Here is an 18,760-nt window from a genome sequence, read left to right on the forward strand (position 1 = left end):
CCATCATCGAACCGACTCTCGGCTCCAAAGACTCTACAGATCTCGGAGGAGGAGCAGTAGATGACCCAGGGAGGGCTTCGAGTTTCGAAACCAGCTGGGACGAAACTTCGATCAATTGGGAAAGGGCCGAGTTCTCCATTAACTTCTGTATCACTCGATCCACATCCGAATCAGGTAAGGGTCTCGAAGAGCAGGTCGAAGGGGCCGAAGTAATCACCGAGTGAAGGATCTATGGCGCGGAACCTCCGAGACCGGCTCCAAGACCGGAGTCTCGATCAAAGATATACATTCGACAGCCGACTCCTAATTCTGTGGAGCCAGTGTCTGAATCTTAATGGAGGTGCTCGGAGCTGATCACTTTGGCTCCAACACTCTCTAAGACTTGGACCCCTTCGAAGACTTAGATACCAATTCAGCCTTGTCAAGGGCCTCCTGAAATTCGGGCTTTAATAAACCCCTGTCTACTAACTTCCTGCGTCTCTCCATCATGACCCTCCCACTGAAGGAATGACAAATATAACAGTCCTCCTGTAAGTGGAGAGGGCCAAGACAGTAGACGCAGGAAGAGTGGTTATCCGTGATGGACATTTTCTGTCCGCATTGACATTTCTTAACGCCTGATTTTTGTTTCTCAGACATGTTGAAAAAGCCAGACATATATAAACACCTGAAAAAAAGAAAAAAATTAAAGGTATGTATAGAACACACACACAAAAAGGAGTAAGGACTTAAGCCTTTCTTAAAGAAAAAATGCATGTTAAAACACACAGGATAATAGGCCTAAAAAATTGCCTTTAGAAAACTTTATAAAAATAATAATAGTAATAATAATATATCACTCCCACTACAACTACACTAGTAAAAGACTAATATATATTTCTCAAATATCTACACTAAATAAAGTTAAGTTAGAGAAAACTTCGAAAAAATTGAAAAACTTTACTGGCCCGAGCTTCTGCGATGCATCTGCTGTCGCGGCAAACTAGATCGGAGGATTAGCACTAGGGGATTGTGGTTAGGACTGTGCCTTGAGCTTTCTCAAGATGCAGAGCTGTAGAAGTGGCCGTCTCGGAGCAGAGGAACGGCTCCGAACCCATGCGTAAGAACAAACGGTGAGATTGAACAATTTCACATAAGGTTCCATAGCCATAAGAGCTTGCAACTCTGAAACCCTCCTGGCAGAGGTCAGAGCTAACAGGATGGCTGTCTTCCAAGATAAAAACTTAATGTCAGATGTGACAGCAGGCTCAAAAGGAGGTAAGGTGAGCTTTTCCAAAACATAGCAGAGATCCCAAGCAGGAATGGGAGGAGATCTAGGGGGCCCTTAAGTTCTTAGCTCCTCTGAGAAATTGTCTCATGAGCTGGTGGGAAAAGATAGGAGGGTCTGTATTATAATGAGCAGAAATAGCAGAGGCATGTATCTTTATGGAAGAGAAAGAGAGACCCTTATGTAAGAGGTCTGTCAGGTAAAGTAAAATCTGAGGAATGTTAGGAATAAGAGGATCAGAATCCTGAGCCTGCATCCAGGAACAAAATCTTTTCCATTTTCCTGCATAAGATTTTCTATTGCTAGGACATCTGGCTTCTAGAATGACATCCATAACCTGCTTGGGTAGGAGAGAATGAATCAAAGACCCTGGATTAACCAGGCCGCCAGGCTGAGAGTTTTGACATGGGAGTGTAGAATCTGACCCTGGTGTTGGGGCAGAAGGTTCGGAGTCTATGGTAAAAACCCAGGGGGGCTCCAGACAAAGGTTTTTCAATGTTGGGTACCAAAACTGTCAAGGCCAATTTGGGGCCAGCAAGATCATCATCTTGGGCTTGTCCTGCTTGATCTTTAATAATACCCGTGCAAGAGGAGGAGGAAGAGGCGGAAAGGCATATCCCGAGAGGTTTCTCCAACTGAATGATAATGCATCCACTTTCCAAGCTTGATCGTGGAAAGTCCTGGTGCAAAAAATCTGTAGTTGATGATTGAGGTGGGATGCAAAGAGGTCTATGTGAGGACATCCCCAGACTGCTGTAATCATCTGTGGATCCGAAAGGTTTCTGCTCAGACTGTCTGCCAGGAAGTTTTGCTTCCCTGGTAGAAACTGTGCTTGAAGATCCAGATTGCAAGCTAGAGCTGCGTTCCAAAGATCCATGGCTAGTCTGCAAAGGGGATAGGAATGAGATCCCCCTTGCTTGTTTATGTACCACATAACTGTGGTGTTGTCTGTCCTTATCAGTAGTTGTCCTGGTTGTAGAAGATTCCTGAAGGCCAATAGAGCTTTCTGAATGGCTAATATTTCCTTTAAATTGATATGCAGGTGCTTCTGATCCTTTGTCCAAAGGCCCTGCAGACAGTTGCCCTGAAAATGGGCTCCCCATGCATAATCTGAGGCGTCCGTGGTTAGTATCAGAGTGGCAGGAGGCAGACAGAAGGGTTTTCCTTTGTTTAGAGTACATGCCATGGACCACCAAAGGAATTCCTTTTGAAGACAGGGAAGGACGGAGATCAGTATGTCTAAACTGTGGCAATGCTGAGACCATACACTTTTTAGGTACCACTGTATTTTCCTCATATGTAGTCTTGCATATGGTACGAGAAGGATGCAGGAGGCCATGTAACCCAGAGCCTGCAGGAATCTCCTTGCAGATAGCAGAGTTGAAGTTACCAAGGTTTTGAAAGTTGAAGCCAGCTGTAATTGTTTTTCGTATGTCAGAAATGCCATCTGGGTTGTTGTGTTTAAAGAAGCACCCAGAAAAATTATCTGTTGTGAGGGTGTCAAATTTGACTTCATGTTTACAGCGAATCCCAGGAACTTGAAAAGATTCTGAACAAACTAGATGCTGGAGTAAGACATCCTTGCTGTCTGCCTGAATAAGACAGTCGTCCAGATAAGGGTAAATTTGAATTCCCTTGAGTCTGCAATAAGCTACTACTGGAGCCAGGCATTTGGTGAAGACCCTGGGCGAAGTAGACAATCCAAAGGGCAGCGTAGAGAATTGATAGTGCCTCGATCCGGCTTTGAACCGGAGGTATTTTCTGCATTCCTGTCTGATGCGAATGTGTAAATATGCCTCCTTTAATCCAAAGTTACCATCCATGCATTTCTAGTCAGCATTGGAAGTAGCTGCAGTAGAGTAAGCATCTTGAATTTTGGTATCTCTAGAAAAGTGTTCAAGACTGACAGATCCAGAATGGGTCTCCATGAATTTTGCTTCCTGGGGACTAGAAACAGCCTCGAGTAAAAACCTTGTCCCATCTCTAAGTGGAACTAGTTCTATGTCTTTCATAGCCAAGAGAGCTTCCACCTGGTTTAAGGCCTCTGACCATTGATGTTTTGGAAGATCTGGCCATCCGTTTGGCCTTGGTAGGGTATGAAAATGGAATTTGTAACCTCTTGAAACCACATCCAGAACCCACTTGTCTTGGGTTATACGAGTCCAATTTAGGTGAAAAAGAGAATGTTTTCCTCCGAGAGGGGCTTCCAGGCAAGAAGTTCCTGCAGCCCAACCGAGGGAGTCATTGAGTGTTTTCTATGAGCTTGCGACCTGTCTTCTCCTCCCCTAGGGGTGGAAGCAGTCCACTGTCTTGGTCTATACGAGGCTTGCGTTAGAGGCCTACCTCGGGGGCGTCTGCATCTACCCCTATGAGGCCTGTCTGAATTGGGAAAAGAGCAATTTTTTGTAGGCCAATTCCTGCTAAATCTGGGTGGCTGTACTTGTAAGAAATCTTTAACTGTTTGCATGGACTTTGCCTTGTCCTCCATCTTTTTAATCACCTCTTCAGCTTTAGTTCCAAACAAAACATTATGCTGAACAGAAGCATCCAATAATTTAGCTTTTACTTGATCTGGCAAATTTTGTTCCTTTAACCATGCATGCCTTCTAATTACTGTGCCAGAGGCAGCAGCCCTACAAGAAGCCTCCAAGGCATCAAATCCACAGTGTAAACCATGCTTCCCAACTTGTTCAGTGGCATGCGTTAAGTCATGTAGTTCCTTATCATCCGCACAGGCGGAAATGGAAGTTAGCTTTTGCTTTAAAACAGACAGGAGAAATTGCTGGTATTTCAGCATATGGAACTGACAGTTTAAAGCCCTAATAGATAAAGGAGCAGAAGTGTACACTTTTTTGCCCCATCTTTCTAAAGATCTGGAATCCTTCTCAGTGGGAATAGGGTTTTTAGCAGAAGTGGCCTTAACGCCCTTAGGACCCTGAGAAATTTCAGGGTCAGCAGTAGGGTTCTTGTATAAAAAGTGGTGGGAATCAGGAACCCTATAGTATCTGTCTGGCTTAACAGGAGCTGGAGGAAGAGAGTCAGGAGTTAAGTTAGCCTCAGCACAGATCCTCGTGGTGGCCAGCAGAGTAATCCAAGCTTCAGAGAGCTAAAAAAGCGACTTTACCTGATTTAAGTATAATTTTTGTGGCTTTCCACTTCTATTTATCTAGCAACTGTATTTCGCCTGCTTGCTGATACATTGTTACTGTTTTTCTGCATTTATTCTGTTTTTGCACTTGTTTCTCAATTTGTTACTTTTAAAATCTGTAACTGTTGCAAATTGTTTGTGTAGGCTGTGATAGCCGATTTATAGCATTTATAAGTGTTTACTGTATCTGTTTCTGCTTGTTTTCTGAAAAAAAAAAAAAAAAATATCTCTTGTTTTCCCGCCTTACTAAGCTAGAATAGTCCAGTTTCAGAGCTTGCTGATCCCTGGGCTTTGTTTGCAGTTCCTGTTACTGAATCTTTACCAAATTTGGAACAGAGGAGGTTCCCTTGCTTACCAGTGGGAGTGGGAAGCATTGAGCTGCCTGTTGGTCCAGTTTTGTGAGGTTTCAGCCAGTAACTTGTAGTTTATTGGTCGTTTTGGGCCAGTTCCTAGCTTCTTTCAGCCCCCTGATATAAAAAAGCTAAGCAGCGTTTTGCTGATTTAAGCCTTGAGTTTTGTGAGCTGCTACTGCACACTAGGGCAGCGCCTTAAGCAGATTTAAACTATTGGCTACCTAAATTACACTCTTCAAATTTTCCTTAAAACTACCTTCCTCGAACAATACTACTGATCTAATCAGTATCCTATAACTAAAAGATCATCTCTACTTGACTCCAAGTAGACTATTCTCTATCTGTTAAACCTAGCACTTGCTCCTACAGTACTTATTACCTTGATACGGCACTCTTGTCATAGATAGTACCCAAAAGGCAACCCCCATTTCTCGGTCACCCACATCCCCGGAATCTTTTTAAAGTTTTTGTCTATCCTTCTAGCATGTCGAGGGATCAGTTGCTAGTGTCCTCTCCTGCTCAGCTGGTGAACCTGGGAATATTGAGGCAATGTTACAATTGCCTCATGTACTGAACAACCCTCTCCTCCTCCCACAAAACACAAATGAGATGCAACTATACGGCCAAACTGGAGGCTGAGCTCTCTCAACATAGGACTGGCAAGACCAGTCAGGAGGAGAAGGTTACCACACACACTATAGACCCAGTCTCACATAGTACCATTACAACCTCAAATCATACACATAAACACACAAAGACATACTCGGAGGCTCTGATCAAAAATCTACCAAAACAGCAGAGGCCACCAAAGCAGACACCCAAACAACCACCACCTCAGAACACAACACCTGCAACACATAGACCTCACAGTCAGAGTGTCAAACAGTCACAGCCCTTAAGGCCAAACACAATGCCAGACACACTAGTCATTGGTGACTCCATAGTCAGACACACTGACGTCCCTCACCAGACTCAGTAAGGAGAAGGTCACAGTAAGCTGTCTGGGGCTAGAATCCGCCACATAGCATAAGCACTCAGGTCTCTCAACAGCAGGTACAAATATGACTCAGTCATTGTCCACGCTGGTGTAACGCCTGAGACGCACCTCCTTGGACTACATGAAAAGAGACATTGAGGAGCTCTCTGATTATGTAGCCCAGGCAGGTATGACCCTGACCTTGAGCAGTATCCTACCTTCACCAAGAATGATGCCACAATACAGAGATAAGATGATCAGCTTTAACAATTGGCTTAAACACTGGTGTCATTCAAAGGGATCCAGTATCTGTCTGCCTGGGATGACATGCTGGACAAGCCACGCTGCTCATGGGACGGCTTGCACCTGTCACCCTGGGATTCCAGATATTGGCAAAGGCTCTTGCCACCCCATAGTGCCTTTTTAGGCAAGGCTCAAATTCTAAACCTACCACCCTAGAACACAAAAGGAAAAAACTAAGGGTAATGCTGCTCAATGCCAGAAGTCTAAATCTCAAAATGCACTTTTCGAGGCCCTTCTCAGTATGGAGAACATAGATGTCTGTGCTGTGACAGAAACCTGGTTCAAGGCTCCTGAGAGCACCCCAGCTATCAGGTTTTACCTCATATCATGCGTTCCGGCCCCAAAATCAGGACAATACCAAGAAAGGAGGAGGGGTATCCATATTCATCAAGGACACCCACACCTCAAGACTGGTGGCAACGCATGATGCATCGGAGACCATCCAGGTGCAATTAACCGTAGGCAAGACTGCTCTGCAAATTGTAGCATGTTACAGGCCACCCTCACAAACTCAGGAACCTCACATGGCCTTCCTGAAAACACTAGAGGGGATAAATGTATCACCAAACACCATCATACTAGGTGACTTCAATTACCCTAATATAGACTGGGAACACTACTCAAGCCCAAACAGGCTAGCCCAAAAGTTCCTGGAATTCATAAACTCAAATGCCATGGATCAACTAGTCACCATCCCCACAAGAGGAGATAACATACTTGAACATTCTCATGATCACGAACATGGGAGCACAATGTTCAACACCGAAGTATACCCCTCACTGGTGAGATCAGATCACAAACTAATCTCGCTGGAGGTCCTCATCCCACCCCCACCTGACATAAAAAAGACCACAGTAAAGCACTTCTCAAAAGCTGACTTCACACTTCTAAAGACTAGTGTGGTCTCCTTTAAGGCCCCCGTGCCAGCGGAAAACAGTACTCAAGCCGCCAAATCACTTACAAATGCCTTCTACCAGCACCTGCAGGACTGCATGGATAAGGCAATCCCAAGCAAAACAAAGACTCTTTGTACCAAAGGCAAGCGTCCAGTCTGGTGGACCCCAGCCATAAACAAACTCTACAACAAAAGGAGGAAGCTACTACAAGATAGAGCAAAATCCTTAAAAGGTAAGACACCCTTGATCACTATAAGTAAAAAACTAAGAGCTCTCATAAAATCATCCAAAGCAAATTGAGAGAAAAATAGCTAAAGACTCAAAAGACAATCATAAGGCCTTCTTTAGCTATGTTAGAAACCTAGGAGGAAACTCCCAGATATGCTCAGAACTAGTTCAAAATGATGTGAAGATTACTGATCCTACAGACATTGCCAACATACTGGCTGACAGGTTCAGTGGAAACTTCTCCCCTCCCCCAAAGGAGAGATATCTATACCAAGCGATTGCAGCCCCCAAACATCTCCAGCCCAAGTGAGAACTGCTCTCTCCAAAGCAAAAACACAGCATCCATGGGACCTGATGGTGTCCCCGGCTGTGTGCTCCACTAACTCAATGAGGAATTAAACCCACAGCTAGGACAGCTGTTTAATCAAAGTCTTACCTCTGGATACTGCAGGGGTGGCGCACTGCAACTGTGGTCCCACTTCACAAAGGCGGTGCCTCCACCGACCCTGGAAATTACCGCCCATTAGCTTGACAAGCCTTATCTGCAAAGCCATGGAGAGGATCATAATGGACCTCATAAATAAAGACATAGGGAATTTGCAGACTTTGGATCCAACCCAGTTTGGCTTTGTCAAAGGCAGATCATGCCTTTTAAACTTGGTTGACTTTTGAAACAGTCACCAAAGCCATTGATGAGGAAAGGCAGTCCATACAGCCTACCTCAATCTGGCTAAGGCCTTGATACAATACCCCACTCGGGTATCATTGAAAAACTCATCAGCTTAAATGTTAACCCATACATCACAAGATGGGTTGCAAACTGGCTGAGTGACAGAACCCACAGGGTCAGAGTTGCTGGCGCCATGTCAGACTCAAAGCCTGTCACAAGTGGTGTCCCACAGGGCTCAGTCCTGGCCCACTCTTGTTTGGCATCTACTTTTCCAGTACAAGCAAACACAGGAGGGTTATGGCTGACAAAGTTTGCAGATGACTGCAACCTGGCGCCATAGTAGAAAACACATCTGACACAGATATCCTTCAGAAGGGTCTCACAGAAACGGATAACTGGTGCCAGAGCCACGGCCTAAAGTTAAATGCCAAAAATGCATAGTCATACCCTTCGGGAAAAACAAGGTTACCCCTAGCTACCAAATAGGTGGCAATCCACTGAGCACAGAAGAAGTTATCAGGGACCTGGGGACCCAGGTTGATAGTAGTCTGTCATTCGACACCCATGTAGCTAAAGTAGTCAGGAAGACCTTCTACATTGCCCACCTTATCATGAAGGGATTCTCATCTAGATCAAGGGAGGTCATAGTCTCCCTTTACTCATCACTCATCAGACCAATGATGGAGTACAATGCCCCATTCGGAATGTATCTGACCCGACACTTGCAGCAGCTGGAGAGGCCACAAAATTTCCTCACCAAAAGGATAAAGGGTCTCAAAAATCTGTCCTATGCTGCCTGACTGAAAGAACTCCAGCTCTATTCAGTCGCCATCATTGCTCAGAGGTGACCTTTGCCTAACATACAAGGCCATGTCAAACCCAGATTTGATGAATATGCTTCACCTCAAAAAACCTAGATCCATCAGAGCCACAAGGGCGGGAGACTTAAACCTCGACACGGCTATTAATAGGACGTGCTGGAGGGATAGATTCATCACCCAAAGACTCCCTATGCTGTGGAACAAAATCCCGGTACATGTGAGGCAGAGCACCTCGCTGGCCTTGTTCAAGAGAAATCTTGACCAATGGATGGGAGATCGCAGATATACCCCAGGGATTACCTCAGTGTCACTGCTCGACAGAGGCACAGCAAAATAATGGGTATAGTTCCCCATACTAAAGGGGTGGCGTAAGCCACAAAACTATGGGCTAGGCTTGTAAATGCCCTCGGGCAGATAGCCTAGTATGAACCTATGAACTTATGAACCTATGAAAAAGCATCATCCACAATATCCAAAATAGGAGGAATAGCCAGGGATCTATGTTTGTGAAGAAGAAAATCCCTTAGTCTTTTCTTAGATTCCGAATACTCCTGTCCTTCCCAGTGGAAATGTTCCCTCATTTCATGCAAAGTTTCCCCAAAAGAGAAATCCTCAGGGGGAGAAGCTGAAGGAATGGATTCCTCAGCATCAGAATCCTCATAAGGAGGGAAAGAATATTCCTGGTCAGAAGAAGAAAAGTACAGTTTTGTACCTACCATAAATGTAGATGTCCGATAGACATGCAACTGCAGTCATAACATGTGGGGTTGTCCTGCCTCAGGCAGCCCTCGGTTGGCCGGATTCCAAAGTCTGGGTCCGACGTCGGCTGATGTCGCATTTCTCTCCGACGTCAGAGCGGCTGGAGTACATAAGCATCAGCTGACGCCATCTTCTTCAGTGTTTCTTGCCCCAGATGCCAGGTGCCCTCCAAGGAAGGCTGTAATCAAATTGGAAGACAAAAACAGGATTCCAGAGAAATAAATGAGCAATAAAACAAATACACCATAACAGATATCCCCAGCTAAGAGAAACAGGGATAGGAGAGGGTCCTAGGCATAGAGGGGTATGGAGGGAGGGAAAATCCGACTGCAGTTGCATGTCTATCGGACATCTACATTTATGGTAGGTACAAAACTGTACTATGTCCTTCAAGAATGCAACTGCAGTCATAACATGTGGGTAGAATACCATAGCCTAGCTGGGGGAGGAGGTATGCTCTAGGAAAAAGATGGTGTTGCAATCAAACCCTGCAGGACTGCCGAAGCAAAGCCTGCTCTGGATCTGGAGTATAGAGGGAGACTGTAGTGTTTGGAGAATGTATGCACGGAGCTCCATGTAGCAGCTTCTAGAATGTCCTTAGTAGGCACCCCTCTTAAGAATGCTGTAGAGGTGGCTGTAGCTCTTGTGGAATGTGGTCTGACATTGGCTGGAACAGTCTTTCCATGAAAGGAATAACAAAATCTGATGCAATGTCCAATCCATTTTGAAATTGTCTGTTTTGAAATTGCTTTTCCTTGGACTGCAGGGGCGTAAGCTACAAAAAGTTGTTCAGACTTCCTACTGGCCTTGGTTCTGTCCAGGCAGTATCGAAGTTGTCTGTGAATGTCCAAGGTATGTAACAGTCTTTCCCCCTTATTCTCAGGATTGGGGAAGAAAGCAGGCAAATGAATAGCTTGATTCAAAGACACCCTAGATACCACCTTTGGCATAAAAGTAGGGTTGGCCCTTAATGAAACCCTGTCTCTGTGAAAAATTATGAACGGTGGTATTGCCATTAGGGCCTGTAGTTCCGAAACCCTTCTTGCTGAGTTAATTGCCAACAGGAAAGCTGTCTTCCATGAGAGAAACTGCAAGTCAACTGAAGCTGCTGGCTCAAAAGGAGGTAGAGTCAGTTTTTCTAGGACAAAATTGAGGTCCCAGGCTGGCACTGGGGCCTTTCTTGGTGGCTTGATGTTCTTGATTCCCCTGAGGAATTGCCTTAGCAAAGGGTGTGAAAAGACAGGAGGATCAGTGTTATATCTAGCTGAAATAGCTGATGCATGTATCTTTATGGAAGAATATGAGAGGCCGTTCTTTAGCATATCCGCCAAATATTCCAAGATGAGTGGGATGTTCAACAATGATGCATCATGCCCCTTGCTGGTATTCCAATTGCTGAATCTCTTCCATTTTGCTAAGTAAACCTTTCTGGTGGATGGTCTTCGAGCCTCTGTTAGTATTTGCTGAACTTCCTTGGAGAGAGATAGGTTGAGGTTATTTATGGGATCTCCCAGGCTGTTAGCTGCAGTGTCTGAAGGTTTGGATGCACTGTTTTGAGATTGTGTTGAGTCAAAAGTAAAGGCCATTGGGGAAGGGCCCACCTCCTGGTGTGACATATGCTCCTTGGTAGTAGGTACCAGGTGTTGTCTTGGCCAGTCCTGAGCTATTATGATTCCCTTGGGTCTCTGCTTTGATCTTTAGTAGTACTGAGGTCATCAGTGGCAGAGGTGGGAATGCATAGATTGTTAGGAAGTTCCAGTTGAATGAGAGAGCATCTATTTTCCAAGCTTTTGGATGGTATGTCCTTGTGCAGAATTTTTGTAGATGATGGTTGAGGTGAGAGGCAAATAGGTCTACTTCTGGCCTGCCCCATGTCGAAGTGAGTTGTGTGAAGATCTTCGGATGTAACCTCCACTCGTGTGGATCTGTGAAATTCCTGCTTAGGCTGTCCGCCAGCACACTGTCTTTGCCTGGAACAAACTGGGATTGTAACTGGATGTTTAGGCTCAGTGATTTTTCCCAAAGATGCATTGTCAGTCTGCAAAGGGGGTAAGAGTGGGTGCCCCCTTGCTTGTTTATATACCACATCACAGTGGTGTTGTCTGTCCGTATCAGTAAATGGCCTTGTTGAAGTTGGTGTTGAAAGGCCTCGATGGCATGCATTACTGCCAGCATTTCCTTTGGATTTATATGCAGATGTGCTTTCTTTTGAGACCATTGTCCTTGTATACACCTGCCTTCCATGTGCGCCCCCCCCCCCCATCCAAGGTCTGAGGCGTCTGTGGTCATGGTCTGTGTTATCTGTGGTTTTTTGAATGACATACCTGTGTTGGCCTGGCTCACCGAAGCCCACCATAGGAATTCCTTTTGTAGGCATTGAATGAGCGGTACGGTTGTCTTCAATGGTACCTAAAAAGCATTTGGTCTCAGCACAGCAACAACTTGAAGCTTTCTCATGTGTAGTCTTGCTAATGGAACCAGGAGAATGCAGGATGCCATGTAACCCAGGGCCTGTAGGAATCTCCTTGCAGTCATCTGGGTGAGTTTTGCTAAACCTATGAAGTAATGAGTTAACTTCTCTTGCTTGTCTTCTGTCAGGTAAGCCCATTTGAGAGGCTGGGTCTAATTTGGCTCCTAAGAAGATTTGCTGGGATGGCTGCAGTCTTGACTTTTGAAAGTTGACTGTGTATCCCAGAGCTTGAAGTAATCGTATGACATAGTCCAAGTTTTTTGTCAACATCAATTTGTCGTCCGCTTGTATGAGGCAGTCGTCCAGGTACGGGTAGATTTGTATCCCTTGGAGCCTGCAATGAGCAATTACTGAAGCCAGGCATTTTGTGAATACTCTGGTCGCAGTAGATAAGCCAAATGGCAATGCTGAGAATTGATAATGCTCTGGCCCTGCAAGAAATCTGAGGTATCTTCTGCAGCTGTGTCTGATAGGGACATGCAGGTATGCCTCCTTGAGGTCCAGAGTAATCGGCCAAGACCCCTTGCCCAGCATGGGAAGGAGTTGCTGTAGAGTCAGCATTATGAACTTTGGTACTATGAGGAAAGTGTTTAATGCGGACAAATCCAGTATTGGTCTCCATTGAGATTCTTTTCTTGGAACAAGGAACAGTCTTGAGTAAAACCCCTGGCCTTGTTCTTGTTGTGGAACTCTTTCTATTGCTTTCATTCGAGTCAGCAGAGAGATTTGCTTGATAGCCTCTGCCCTCTGGTTTTGAGGTAGGTTTGGCATGCCTTGTTTTCTTGGCAAGGTATGAAAATGGAACCTGTAGCCTCGGTCTATAATGTCCAAAATCCATTTGCCCTTTGTCAGTCTGTGCCAATTTTCTGCAAACAGAGATAATTTCCATGAAGGAACTTCTATTTGTTCCCTGGTAGGCGGAAGTAGAGGAAAGTCATTGAGATTGTGGCTGTGGGGCAGGTGAAACCCCTGCGTCACTTCTTTGGTTTCCTGGCTGCCATTGTCGCCCCTGTAAGGACCTCTGTATTGGCCTCTTCCTCGCCACGTTTGTTTTACCCCTTTGAAACTTTTCTGGATTAGGAAAGGACCAGTTTTTTGAAGGCCAATTCCTACTGAATCTGGGGGGTTGAACCTGGAGGAAATCTTTCACCGTCTGAACTGATTTTGCTTTTTCCTCGATGGTCTTTAACACATCCTTAGCATTAGCACCAAAAAGCTTGTTCTTTTCCAAAGGTGCATCCAGAAGTTTTGCCTTTACATGATCTGGTAGAGGTTGATCTTTTAACCATGCATGTCTACAAATGACTGCCCCTGTCATAGCAGCCCTACATGAAGCTTCCAGTGCATCATATCCACACTGCAGGAAGTGATTGCTTACTTGCTGAGTGTTATGTACTGCTTCCTGCAAAGCCTTCCTGTCTAAAGGATCAGGAGTGGCCAATGTTTTTTGTAAATCTTCTAACAGGAAATCCTGACATTGTAACATATGAAAAAGGCAATTCAAAGCTCTCATAGATAAGGTAGTGGATGTGTAAACCTTTTTGCCCCATCTCTCTAATGACCTAGCTTCCCTGTTGGAGGGCAATGGATTTTTAGAGGTGGAAGCTGAAACTCCTTTAGGCCCCTGAGAAATAGTTTCCAAATCAGCAGTATGGGCCCTGAATAAATGGGAATGAGTTTCTGGGACCCTGTAATACCTGTCTGGTTTGGCTGGAGCAGGAGGAAGAGAGTCAGGGGTAACACTAGAGTCAGAATATAAATCATCCAAAATATCAAGTACAGGAGGAATAGCTAAGGGCCTGTGCTGGGGCTTCTTAAGGAAAGTCCGAAGGCGTTTTCTGGAATCAGAATATTCCTGGCCTTGCCACTTAAAATGTTCCCTCATGGTATGCAGAACTTCCCCAAAAGAAATATCCTCAGGCGGGGAGGCCGAGGGGATGGAATCCTCTGCATCCGAGTCCTCATAGGTCTGGAAGAGCTCTTCCTGGCTATCAGAGTGGACAGAGCCCTCAGAGTCTTCATCTGACGGAATAGGGTCAGAGGGTTCAACCCGGGGCCTTTTATCAGAAGGAGGCTGGGATCCTCTCTCAGGATGGGCCTGTGAACCTCTAATCATAGAAATTAAATCAGCAGCCATATACATAATTTGTGTCTCTGGAGTAGGCTGAGGAAAGGTTTTAGTAGTAAGATGCTTTGTTTTGCTGGCTGCCTTAGCCCTGGTGTAGGCCTTAATAGACATGGCCATAGGAGGCCTGGCAGCTCCACGTGCAGGAGTGACCTTGTCTACAGCAATGGTCTCGGGCATTTCCTCGGTTTCGGTATCCGGAGGGAAATCAATAACTGGCGAAGTGATATCTGGAATCGGAGTCATCGGTAATGCGGTGTCTTCGGTTCGGAGAGGTGGAGAGACCATCTCAGAGGGAACCGGAGCACCCGCGGTAGGTTTTGGCGTGGAGTCGGTGGTAGACGCGGGCCGAGGATGTCGGTCCCGGTCTTTCCGTTTCTTGGGAGTTTGTGATGTCAGAAGATCTGACGGCATAGTGAAAGCGAATTTATCGCCGAAAAAATCTTCAGCGAACACCGCCCGGCGCCTGAGTGCGCTTGAAGCGAGCGCAGGCTACACAGGTCGAGACGTCGCGGTCTGGGCCAAGGCAAGGAAGACAGTAAGAGTGGAACCATTGTTAACTTTTTCAGTAATTTCTGACATCGGCTGAGGCAAGAAAAGGTCCCCAACGGGGTACTTAGCTTTTTTGATGACTTCGGAATCGAAGAATACAGGAGCTGACCGACCGGCACTTGCGAACTGCTTCTGCTTCGGGCACCGCGCGGCAAGAAAGACTGAATTAGATGGCGTCAGCTGATGCTTATGTACTCCAGCCGCTCTGACGTCTGAGAGAAATGCGACATTAGCCGACGTCGGACCCAGACTTTGGAATCCGGCCGACCGAGGGCTGCCTGAGGCAGGACAACCCCACATGTTATGACTGCAGTTGCATTCTTGAAGGACATCAGAAGAAACAGAAGCCTGATCAGAGGAGTCATAATAAACTTCCTGCCTTGGCCTTTTATCTGGAGGGGGATGCGAACCCCTAATCATAGTAAGTCCTCCGCCATCTTAAGTAACTGTTTCTGAGACTTGGGAGCCAGATCAGAAGAGGCCTGGGCTGCAGTCTTTGATTTGGAAGGAGTCTTTGCCTTTATAAGAAGCTGAGTAGGCCTGAAAACCCCTTCGGAAGCCGGTACCTGCCCAGCGGCTCGGGACCCATCCGAAGGAGCATTGTCCGAAGGTCCTGCAACAGAAATATTCAAAGGCCTAGTTGGCTCCTCGTGGGAGCCCGTTTCGGCTACCGGTTCCGAAATGAGACGACAGGGGCTGCAAAAGCGCCTCACTGACGACGGCTGAACCTGAAGCTGGCTCTGCTTGTGCGAGAACGTCTGATTTGGACCTCTGAGGCCTTTGTCCTTGGGTCATTTGTGAACTCCGGTAGCCGGAACCGTATCAGACGACATTTTGCAATTAAAACGCCTACCGAAGTAATGAAAAGCAAAATCGTACCTTCGTTTAATAGTACATTGATTGAATCTAGCACAAAACTGACAACTAGCTACGTCGTGGTCAGGGCCTAAGCAAGGAATACAGTAAGAATGAAAATCCTTGAGGTATTTGCTTCCCACATGAAATACAATTATTAACTTTTTCTGACATCAGACTGGAGCAAGAAAAAAGTTTCCCCAACGGGGTACTTGGCTTTGAGTAGGAGAAGAAAGTCTTCGGACTGAAGTTTGTTTAGAAAAAATTCAGGAGTCAGCCGACCGGCACTTGCGAACTGCTATCACCGCACGGCAAGAAAGACTGGAGAACATGGCGTCGGCTGTCAGCTTTGTACTCCTGGCGCTCTGACGTCAGGGAGCATGGCTGAACAGCCGACGCCGGACCCAGACTTTGGGATTCTGGCCAACTGAGGACTGCCTGCCGGCAGGGGAGAACCCTAAAGTCATGACTGCAACAGTGAAACACAATAAACATCTGAAGGAAATCTTTTACAGCTTGCATAGATTTCGCCTTATCCTCCATTTTTTTTTTTCAGTACCTCCTCAGCCTTGTTACCAAAAAGGTTGTCTTTATTCCAAGGAACATCCAGCAATTTAGATTTAACAGGTTCAGAAAGAGGCTGCTCCCCAAGCCAAGCATGCCTTCTATTAACAGAACCAGTGGTTGCTGCGATGTACGAAGTCTCAAACCGCAATGAAGAGAATGATTATCCAGAGTGGCAGAATTTTGTAAATCTTGTAATTCATTGTTCTCTGACATGGAAGGAATGTCTCCGAGCATAGCTATAATAGCCTCCAAAGTATGCTGCTGATACTTAAGCATGTGGGAAAGACAATTCACACATCTAATGGCAAGAGTTAGAGGTATAAACCTTTTTACCCCAACTAAGGCCCTAGATTCCTTATCAGAAGGTACAGGGTTTTTAGCAACAGTAGCCTTAACACCCTTGGGACCTTGAGAAATAATCTCAGGATCAGCAGAAGGGTTTCAAAAAAGAAACTGATGAAAATCAGGAACCCTATAATACCTATCAGGTTTTTCTGGGAGCTGGAGGAACAGAATTAGAGTTAAAGAATTTTTCATGAAAACATCACCCACAAATACCAAAACAGGAGGTATAGCCAGAGGTTTATGCTGGGGCAAATCTAAAAATTCCCATTTCCTCAGACTGAGGGAAATCCTGACTTTCCCATTTAAAGTGCTCCCCAAGAGCATTGAAAGTATCCCCAAAGGAAAAATCTTCTGGAGGGGAGGCAGAGAGGATAGAATCCTCAGCATCAGAATCCTCAAAGCCAGAAAAAAGTTGAGAATTCCTTACTCACCGGCAGAAATACGGAAACCTCCATCTGATTCAGACAAAACATCACAAGACAATTCCCTAGCCCTCTTGGAAGAGTGGGGGGGAGGGGGTGAGAGCCCTTAAGGGTAAGATCATCACCAGCCATATTTACGAACTGAGACAGGTACAGGAGAGGAGGCAGACGCCCACTTGTGGGTAGATTTGCGGCTGTAAGGTTTACTAGTAATTCGGACGGACTCGGGAGGCCTAACAACTGCAGAAGTCTGAGCTAAGTTAGTCAGTCTGGCTCTGGTCTCATGTCGAAGAAAAGGTGTCAGAAACCGGTGCCTGCATAGTGGCTCTGGATCCATCTGAGGTGTCGACAGGCGGAGAGTCTGAAGACAAGATAGCAGCCTGTGGTATGGAGGACTCCATAAAAGGTCTCAGCAGAGGCCTGTGGATGAAATTCTGCGCACTGTAGGGGCTGCGAAAGCACCTCACTAACTACTACTGGGCCGACTACCAATTTCACCCGCGTGTCGTCAGCAGCTTTAACCCTATTGCCTGTCTCAGTACTTTCGCATCCGAGGTATATCCAAAGTACAGAGACCAGAAAACTCCATACCGACGAACTTAGGCCAGACTCCAAAATGCTTATATAAAATCTTAGCTCTATGGGGTATGGTACACGGGTTGAAGGAAGTACAGAGATCACAGGGACGTCGTGCTCAAGGTCCAAACAAGTTATACAGTAGAAATGAAAATCATTGTGCGGAATCTGTTTTCCACAGGCAAGACAGTTATTAACTTCATCTGACATTCGTTAAAGCAAGAAAAGAGGATCCCCAACGGGATACTTATCTGAAGGCGTCTTCAACTTAGTAGTCGGAATGCAGAAAGGTAAAAGGCCGACCGGCACTAGTGCAAATTTCATCTGCTTCGGGCTCTGCGGCAAGATAGACTGAGGAAATGGCGGCCGCCTCCCTTTATACCCGACGTTCTGACAACAGTTTACAACCGATGGCAGACGTCATATACCAAAGACTCTGGCATTCAGACCTACTGAGGGCTACCGGGAGCCAGATAACCCATATGTTAGGACTGCAACAGTGTAACACGAAGAACATCTCTGACAACTGCAAGGACATGAAAAACAAAATCACCCATTGTGGTCAAGATGAGCATTCACATTTCTCCTGTAAGAAAGACAAGTGGAGCCTCGGACTAGCTGGCTCCAGGAAGAAATAAGGGGATAGAGATGGTGAATGGATCTGATGAACTTCTAAAGGAGAACATCCTTGGTCCAGTGGTGCATTTAAAGCTTCATTTTAACATTGTCTATAAGGGGCACTCTCCTCAAGCAGGGATGTCTGTAACAGTTGTCTTGCATGAGGTAGCCATTGCACCATACCAACATTTTTTGTAATGTCTGGAAAGCATATAAAAGCAGACAAGGCCCTGGGTTCTGGTAAGGCCAAGCAGGCTCTATACCTCAGCTGGGCCTTACAACATTGCTTAACCTCCCACTGGAAAGCTTCCCTCATGTTATCAAGTGCATCTCCAAAATAGTAGTCCTCTGGGGGTGAAAAAGAAAACACTGGTGTCAAAAACAAGCTTCAACAGAACAAATCTGGCCTGCACAGGCTAATGTATCTGCTTTAAAGTCATGATATTTAAAAACCTCAGAAGTTGCCATCTCTCTTTCTAGAAAGGGTCCTAGACACTTGTGGACTTGTCTGGCCTCTTCTATTTATGGAGAGTTGAGCATCACAGCCAATGAAGGGGGGGGGGGGGTTGGCATAACTTGTTTACTTCAGACAAGTTTTAGGGTTTGATTCTCAACTATGAAATGGAAACTGGCTACGCTTAAAATGGCTCACAAGGGCAGCTGGCCTAATACTGGTGTATGAACCAACTTCTCTTCAATAATCTAAACATAAGCAGCCAAGACCAGAAGAGGTTTCACAAAGCGCCTGGTCAGAGGATGCATTTAACATAGGTAGCATGGTGGCCTGCAATGAGGTAATGCCAGAGGCC

At 45.7% G+C, this 18,760-nt stretch overlaps 1 protein-coding gene across 1 annotated transcript in view; it reads right to left on the minus strand.

The window, feature by feature from the left end:
• PTGES3 (prostaglandin E synthase 3) overlaps nt 1-18,760 on the minus strand; it is a 599,571-nt gene that overhangs the window by 260,733 nt on the left and 320,078 nt on the right. The gene's annotated exons all lie outside the window — the stretch shown is intronic.

Source organism: Protopterus annectens, chromosome 9.part0 (assembly GCF_019279795.1).
Source record: "Protopterus annectens isolate FY-2018-M chromosome 9.part0, PAN1.0, whole genome shotgun sequence".
Taxonomy (NCBI): Eukaryota; Metazoa; Chordata; order Ceratodontiformes; family Protopteridae; genus Protopterus; species Protopterus annectens.